This window comes from Phyllostomus discolor, chromosome 6, assembly GCF_004126475.2.
Source record: "Phyllostomus discolor isolate MPI-MPIP mPhyDis1 chromosome 6, mPhyDis1.pri.v3, whole genome shotgun sequence".
Classification (NCBI taxonomy): Eukaryota; Metazoa; Chordata; class Mammalia; order Chiroptera; family Phyllostomidae; genus Phyllostomus; species Phyllostomus discolor.
This window is the reverse complement of record NC_040908.2, coordinates 78,015,593-78,022,419: the sequence shown is the minus strand read 5'-3', so window position 1 is coordinate 78,022,419 and position 6,827 is coordinate 78,015,593. Positions and strand designations below refer to the sequence as shown.

Genomic DNA, 6,827 nt, shown 5'->3' with positions numbered 1-6,827 from the left:
GATTTTTTGAAATAGTCTGTGAAGGATAGGTGTTAGTTCTTCCTTAAATGCTTTGTAGAATTCTCCTGTGAAACCATCTGGTCCAGGGCTTTTGTGTGTTGGGAGTTTTTGGATTACTGTTTCGATTTCTTTTGCTGTTATTGGTTTGTTGAGGCTTTCTGCTTCCATTTTATTGAGTTTTGGAAGGTTATATTTTTCTAGAAATTTGTCCATTTCATCTAGGTTTTCAAATTTCTTGGCATACAGCTCTTTGTAGTAATTTGTTACAATCCTTTGTATTTCTGTGGTATCTGTTGTAATCTCTCCTCTTTCATTTCTGATTGTGTTTATTTGGGTTTTCTCTCTTTTTTTCTTGATGAGTCTGCTTAAAGGCTTGTCGATTTTGTTTATCTTTTCAAAGAACCAGCTCTTGGATTCATTGATCTTTAGAATTGTGCTTTTAGTCTCTATGTCATTTAATTCTGCTCTGATCTTGGTTATTTCCTTCCTTCTGCTTGCTCTGGGCTGTCTTTGTTGTTGTTCCTCGAGTTCTTGTAGATGTAGGGTTGGTTGTTTGTTTGAAATGTTTCTAACTTTTTTAGGTGGGCCTGTATCGCTATGATCTTCCCTCTCAGGACTGCCTTGGCTGTGTCCCATAAGTTTTGGGTTGTTGTGAGTTTGTTTTCATTTGTTTCCAAAAACCGTTTGATTTCTTCCCTAATATCATTTTGGACCCATTCATTGTTTAATAGCATGCTGTTTAATCTCCATGAATTTGAGTGTTTTGGGTTTTTTTCCTTGTGGTTGGTTTCTAGTTTCAGTCCCTTGTGATCCGAGAAATTGCTTGGTATGATTTCAATTTTTTTGAAATTGTTGAGGCTTGTTTTGTGTCCTATCATGTGGTCCATCTTTGAAAATATTCCATGTACATTTGAAAAAAATGTGTATTTAGCTTCTTTGGGATGGAGGGTTCTGTAAATATCAGTAAAGCCCAGCTCGTCTAGGGTATTGTTCAATGCCACAATATCTTTGTTGATGTTTTGTTTGGAAGATCTGTCCATTTTTGATAGAGGGGTGTTAAAATCCCCCACAATAATTGTGTTGCTGTCCATATCTTTCTTGAAGTCCTCTAAGATTTTCTTTATGTATTTAGGTGCTCCTATGTTGGGTGCTTATATATTTACTATGTTTATGTCTTGGTGAATTCTTCCCTTGAGTATTATGAAATGACCTTCTGGGTCTCTCTTTATGGATCTTCTTTGGAAGTCTATTTTGTCAGATATGAGTATTGCTACCCCGGCTTTTTTCTCCTGTCCATTTGCTTGGAAAATTTGTTTCCAGCCCTTCACTTTCAACCTGTGCAGATCTTTTATCCTGAGGTGTGTCTCTTGTAGACAGCATATGTGTGGGTCATGTTTTCTTATCCAATCAGCTATTCTATGTCTTTTGATTGGAGCGTTTAGTCCATTTACGTTTAAGGTTATTATTGATAGGTACTTATTCATTGCCTCTTATGTACGTGTGATCCTCTCTCACTCTCTCTTTTCCTTTCTTTCCTTAAAGCAGTCCCTTCAGCATCTCTTGCAGAGCTGGTTTAGTGGAGGTGTATTCTTTTAGACTTCTTTGTCTGAGAAGCTTCTTATTTGGCCTTCTATCTTAATTGAGAGCCTTGCTGGGTAAAGTAGTCGTGGTTGCAGGCCTCTGGTTCTCATTACTTGGATTATTTCTTGCCATTCTCTTCTGGCTTGGAGTGTTTCCATTGAGAAGTCAGCTGTTAGCCTTATTGGGGCCCCCTTGTATGTTACTTCCTTCTTCTCCCTTGCTGCCTTTAAGATTCTCTCTTTGTCTTGAAATTTTGCCATTTTAATTATGATGTGTCTTGAGGTGGGCCTCCTTGGGTTCCTCTTGATTGGGACTCTCTGTGTTTCCTGTATTTGTGTGACTTTTTGTCTCATCAAATTAGGGAAGTTTTCCATCATCAAAAATATGGAACGCTTCACGAATTTGCGTGTCATCCTTGTGCAGGGGCCATGCTAATCTTCTCTGTATTGTTCCAATTTTAGTATATGTGCTGCCGAAGCGAGCACGGGTGCATATATATTTACAATATTTATGTCTTCTTGGTGAATTCTCCCCTTGCGTATTATGAAATGACCTTCTGGGTCTCTCTTTATGGACCTTCTTTGGAAGTCTATTTTGTCAGATATGAGTATTGCTACCCCGCCTTTTTTTTCCTGTCCATTTGCTTGGAAAATTTGTTTCCAGCCCTTCACTTTCAACCTGTGCAGATCTTTTATCCTGAGGTGGGTCTCTTGTAGACAGCATATGTGTGGGTCATGTTTTCTTATCCAATCAGCTATTCTATGTCTTTTGATTGGAGCGTTTAGTCCATTTACGTTTAAGGTTATTATTGATAGGTACTTATTCATTGCCTTTTATGTACACGTGATCCTCTCTGACTCTCTCTTTTCCTTTCTTTCCTTAAAGCAGTCCCTTCAGCATCTCTTGCAGAGCTGGTTTAGTGGAGGTGTATTCTTTTAGACTTCTTTTGTCTGAGAAGCTTCTTATTTGGCCTTCTATCTTAATTGAGAGCCTTGCTGGGTAAAGTAGTCATGGTTGCAGGCCTCTGGTTCTCATTACTTGGATTATTTCTTGCCATTCTCTTCTGGCTTGGAGTGTTTCCATTGAGAAGTGAGCTGTTAGCCTTATTGAGGCTCCCTTGTATGTTACTTCCTGTTTCTCCCTTGCTGCCTTTAGGATTCTCTGTTTGTCTTGAAATTTTGCCATTTTAATTATGATGTGTCTTGAGGTGGGCCTCTTTGGGTTCCTCTTGTTTGGGACTTTCTGTGTTTCCTGGATTTGTGTGACTTTTTCTCTCATCAAATTAGGGAGGTTTTCCATCATCACTTATTCAACTAGGTTTTCTATCCCTTGCTCTTCTTCTTCTCCTTCTGGTATCCCTATTATGCGGATATTATTATGTTTCATATTGTCTTGCATTTCTCTTAATCCCTCTTCATTTTTTCTGAGCCTGTTTTCCTTTTCTTGCTCTTTCTGGGTGTTTTTTTCTATTTTGTCCTCTAGCTCACTGATCCGATCTTCTGCTTCATCGATCCTGCTTTTCATTCCTTCTACTGTGTTCTTCAGTTCAGAAATTGTATTCTTCATTTCCTCTTGGTCCTTGTTGAGAGTTTCTTTTTCCTTTTTTATGCTGATGTAGTTTTCATTGAGTTAATTGTAGCTTTCCTGTAGACTCTCATAGCTCATTGTGAGCTCATTGAGCTTCCTGACAATCACTGCTTTGAATTCAATATCTGATAGTTGAATTGCCTCTGTTTCATTTAGCATTCTTTTTGAGGCTTCCTCCTTTCCTTTCATTTGGGGATTATTTCTTTTTCTTCCCATTGTTTGTGAGACTCTTCTTGTTAGCCTCAGCTTCTTATATTGATCTGTTCTGGCTCCCTGGGTTTATGATGTGAACTTGTTTAGTAGAGTAGCAGTGAGTTTCAGTGGTGCTGTTTCCTTGACCCCCCCCAAGCTCGCTGGTCTTGGGCTGTCGTTTAAGTTGGTTTTGTGTTTGCCTTTAGGTTTTGATCATTGTTGAGTCTTTCTTTGGTGGTTCCTTCCCGCCAGCTGGTTAAATGTGGGTCACTCTGTCCACCACCTTCTGTATTTTGCTGTGCTGGTGAGGGCAGGTTGTGTTGAAGCTGGATCTTCTTTGTGTACAAGGTTTAAAGAAATCTTGTTCAGTTGTTTGTATTGGGTACTGTCTCTACTGTTTAGTTGTATTTCCAGATAAGTCCTGGATTGAGGTTTGTGTGGTTACTACTCCCTCCTTCACCTTCTTCTGCTGTTATCTGTTAGTGGTTCCTTTGTTGTTGGGTTTCCTCTTCCAGTGGGTATCCTGGTGTTCACCTCCTCCACCTATTCTTTTTGGCATCAGTTGGAGGGGAAGGCAAAATGGTTTAAGACAGCAACAGAGAATTCTGTGCTATTTACAATAGTAGCAAGTAGGGAAGATATAGGAGATCCTTTCACTATGTATAGTGTTAACCATGGTCTTCCACCCAGCTAGCTGATTTTTAGAAAGGATGGAAAGAAGATAAGACTCTTGTTGGGGGAGGAAGGATTGTGAGTTGGATCTATAAAGCAGAGAGGTTGTGGGCGGTCAGATTCTGGCGTAAGGTGAGAGTAAAGGATAGTAAATAGGTGTAGTGTGTGAGAGAATAGAGTTAACCACTACAGTAATAGAGTTCAGGAAACTTTTAAATGGGCTAAGATCTGGGGGGAGGGTGTTGTGAAGTAATTACAATTGCATGGACCAGCAGTTATTTACAATAATGTTATGGGAACATTCATATGGCAGAGTCTATGAGATCTAGGTAACATGGAGAGGGAGTACAGAACATCTAGTAGTATCCTGATGGGACACCGGTGAGTTAATGGACAGTAGATTATTAATACAGTATAGAAAGAGATATCAGGGGAAAGCTGTCAGGTCATAGAATAAAACCAGCCTAGCAAAGCAGGCTATACAAATAAGAGGGATATAAAAATACTGTTAAAAAAAAGATGTAAGAACACTGGAAAAATAATAATAATACAAATATGCAATAACTTGCAGGTTCTCTGTAATAGCAGAGTGACATTTATCTCACTGTCCCAGCTGTTGTGATGCCCCTTCTTTGGGTTCAACTTTGTTGTTTTCACTGATCCAGGATTTTGTCTCACTTGTAGGTATTTAGGAAAAAATTTAAAAAAGTAAAGAATAGAAAAGGCAGACGAAGGCAGGAAGAAGAGATAAAATTGGAGGACAGGAAGGAGGAAGGAATAAAGCAAGAAATCAGGTAAGAGAGGAAAAAGAAATGAAAAGAGAATAAAAACAATAAAAGTGAAAAAATTAAAAATTGTTAAAAAAATAGAATCAAATTAAAAAGTCTCTTGATTTCAAAGTGGCCAAACCAGTTTTTCTGCTCTTGCTGGTTGAGGCAGACTGAAGTATGATTTGTTCGGCTTTTCTTCCCTGGCCCATGGAGTTGGCACTGGCTCCTCAGCTTTGGGTCCTGGGTGTGGGAATCAGGTCTTTCCCCAGGGTTACTGCTGTGGGTTGGTGTGCGGGGATGCTCTCCTTGCAGGCACCTCCCCTACGCCGGTGCCCTGGCCAGCATGCGCAGCCTGTCCGCTGCAGGTCCGGCCTGTCAGCCGGCCGGTGCGACCGGTGCTCCCGAGAGTGGGTGCCTGTGCTCTCACTGCTGGGGAGCAGACAGGCTAGAGCCACTAATCACTTTAGGAGAATTCCCCAAACAGTGTCTGTGTCTATTCACTCCTTCCTCTTGAGAAATTCCTCCCGATCGAGCCCGCCGCTGCCCACAGTGGCTTGGCTTCTCTCACCGCCAAAGCTCCAGCCAGAACGGTGACCGCGGGAGTCCGGGTCCGCTGCGCGACTTGGCTCTGGTGTCCACTGCCTCCAGAGCACCGCCTCTGCTGCTCACCACCCCAGTGTGTTTGCCAGCACCTGGATTCCTCCCAGAGCCGCTCAGACCTTGCTCAGCTGGGGAGGGAGCCGTTGATCTAGCTCTCTCCCACTAACCCTATGGTAAACCCAGCCGTGGCCCCCGGGCCTGGGGCTGCAGCCCCAGGACCACATGCTTGTTCTGGGACCCTACCTTGTTGCAGCACTCCCCTTAGGATCCGTTCTTTGTTCTTTTGGTTCTGCCACAATCCTTGGTCCTCTGTTTTCAAAAATGCTGAAATATGTTGGTTGCTTGCCTTTCTACTCCATAGATTGGTCAGGATTTTCTCCCCTGAGCAGAGGAAAGCCAAATCTGCTCCTTCCTACTCCGATGCCATCTTAGATCTCCCGTTTCTATCTTTTTTAGGTGGGCTTGTATCAATATGAACTTCCCTCTCAGGACTGCCTTCACTGTGTCCCATAAATTTTGTGTTGTTTTGAGTTCATTTTCACTTATTTCCAGGAACTTTTTAATTTTTTTTAATCGATCCCATTGTTAACCTACTCATTGTTTAATAGCATGCTATTCAGTCTCCACTAATTTGAATGTTTTCTCCTTGAGGTTGTTTTCTAGTTTCAGTCCCTTGTGGTCAGAGAAAATGCTTGATATGATTTCAGTTTTCTTGAATTTGTTGTTGTTTTGTGTCCTATCATGTGGTCTATCTTTCAAATTTTTCCATGTGCATTTGAAAAAAAGTGCATACTTTACTTCTTTGGATGAAAGGTTCTATATGTATATTTGTTAAGTCCACTTGATCTTGGGCACTGTTCAATGCCACAATATCCTTGTTGATATTTTGTTTGGAAGATCTATCCAATTTTGACAGTGGAATGCTAAAATCCCCTAGTAAGTGTGTTGCTGTCTGTATCTGTCTTGAAATCCTCTGAGATTTTCCTTATATATTTGGGTGCTCCTAGGTTGTGTGGATATGTGTTTACAATGTTTATGTCTTCTTTATGGATTCTTCCCTCAAGTGTTATAAAGTGTCCTTTGGTGCCTCTTTTTTATGACTTTTGTTTTGAAGTCTATTTTGTCTCTTATAAGTATTGCTACTCCAGCTTTTTTTACTACCCATTTGCTTGGATTTTTTCCCCCAGCCTTTCACTTTCACTCTGTGTAGGTCTTTTTTTCTTAGGCAGGTCTCTTGTAGACAGCATATGTGTGGGTCACAGTCTCTTATCCATTCAGCTACCCTGTGCCTTTTGATTGGAACATTTAATCCATTAATATTTAAGGTTATTATTAATAGGCATTTATTCATTTTCACCCTTTGTACCTGTTTTCCTCTCTCTCTTACTCTTTTCTTCCTCTTCTTATAGCAGTCCCTTTAGCATA

At 40.7% G+C, this 6,827-nt stretch overlaps 1 non-coding gene across 1 annotated transcript; it reads right to left on the bottom strand.

Annotated features, from left to right (window-relative positions):
• Nucleotides 1-1,959: 1,959 nt before the first annotated feature.
• Nucleotides 1,960-2,066, bottom strand: LOC114501065. The gene has a single exon (XR_003684839.1). It is a non-coding gene; the product is annotated as a U6 spliceosomal RNA (small nuclear RNA).
• Nucleotides 2,067-6,827: the final 4,761 nt, after the last annotated feature.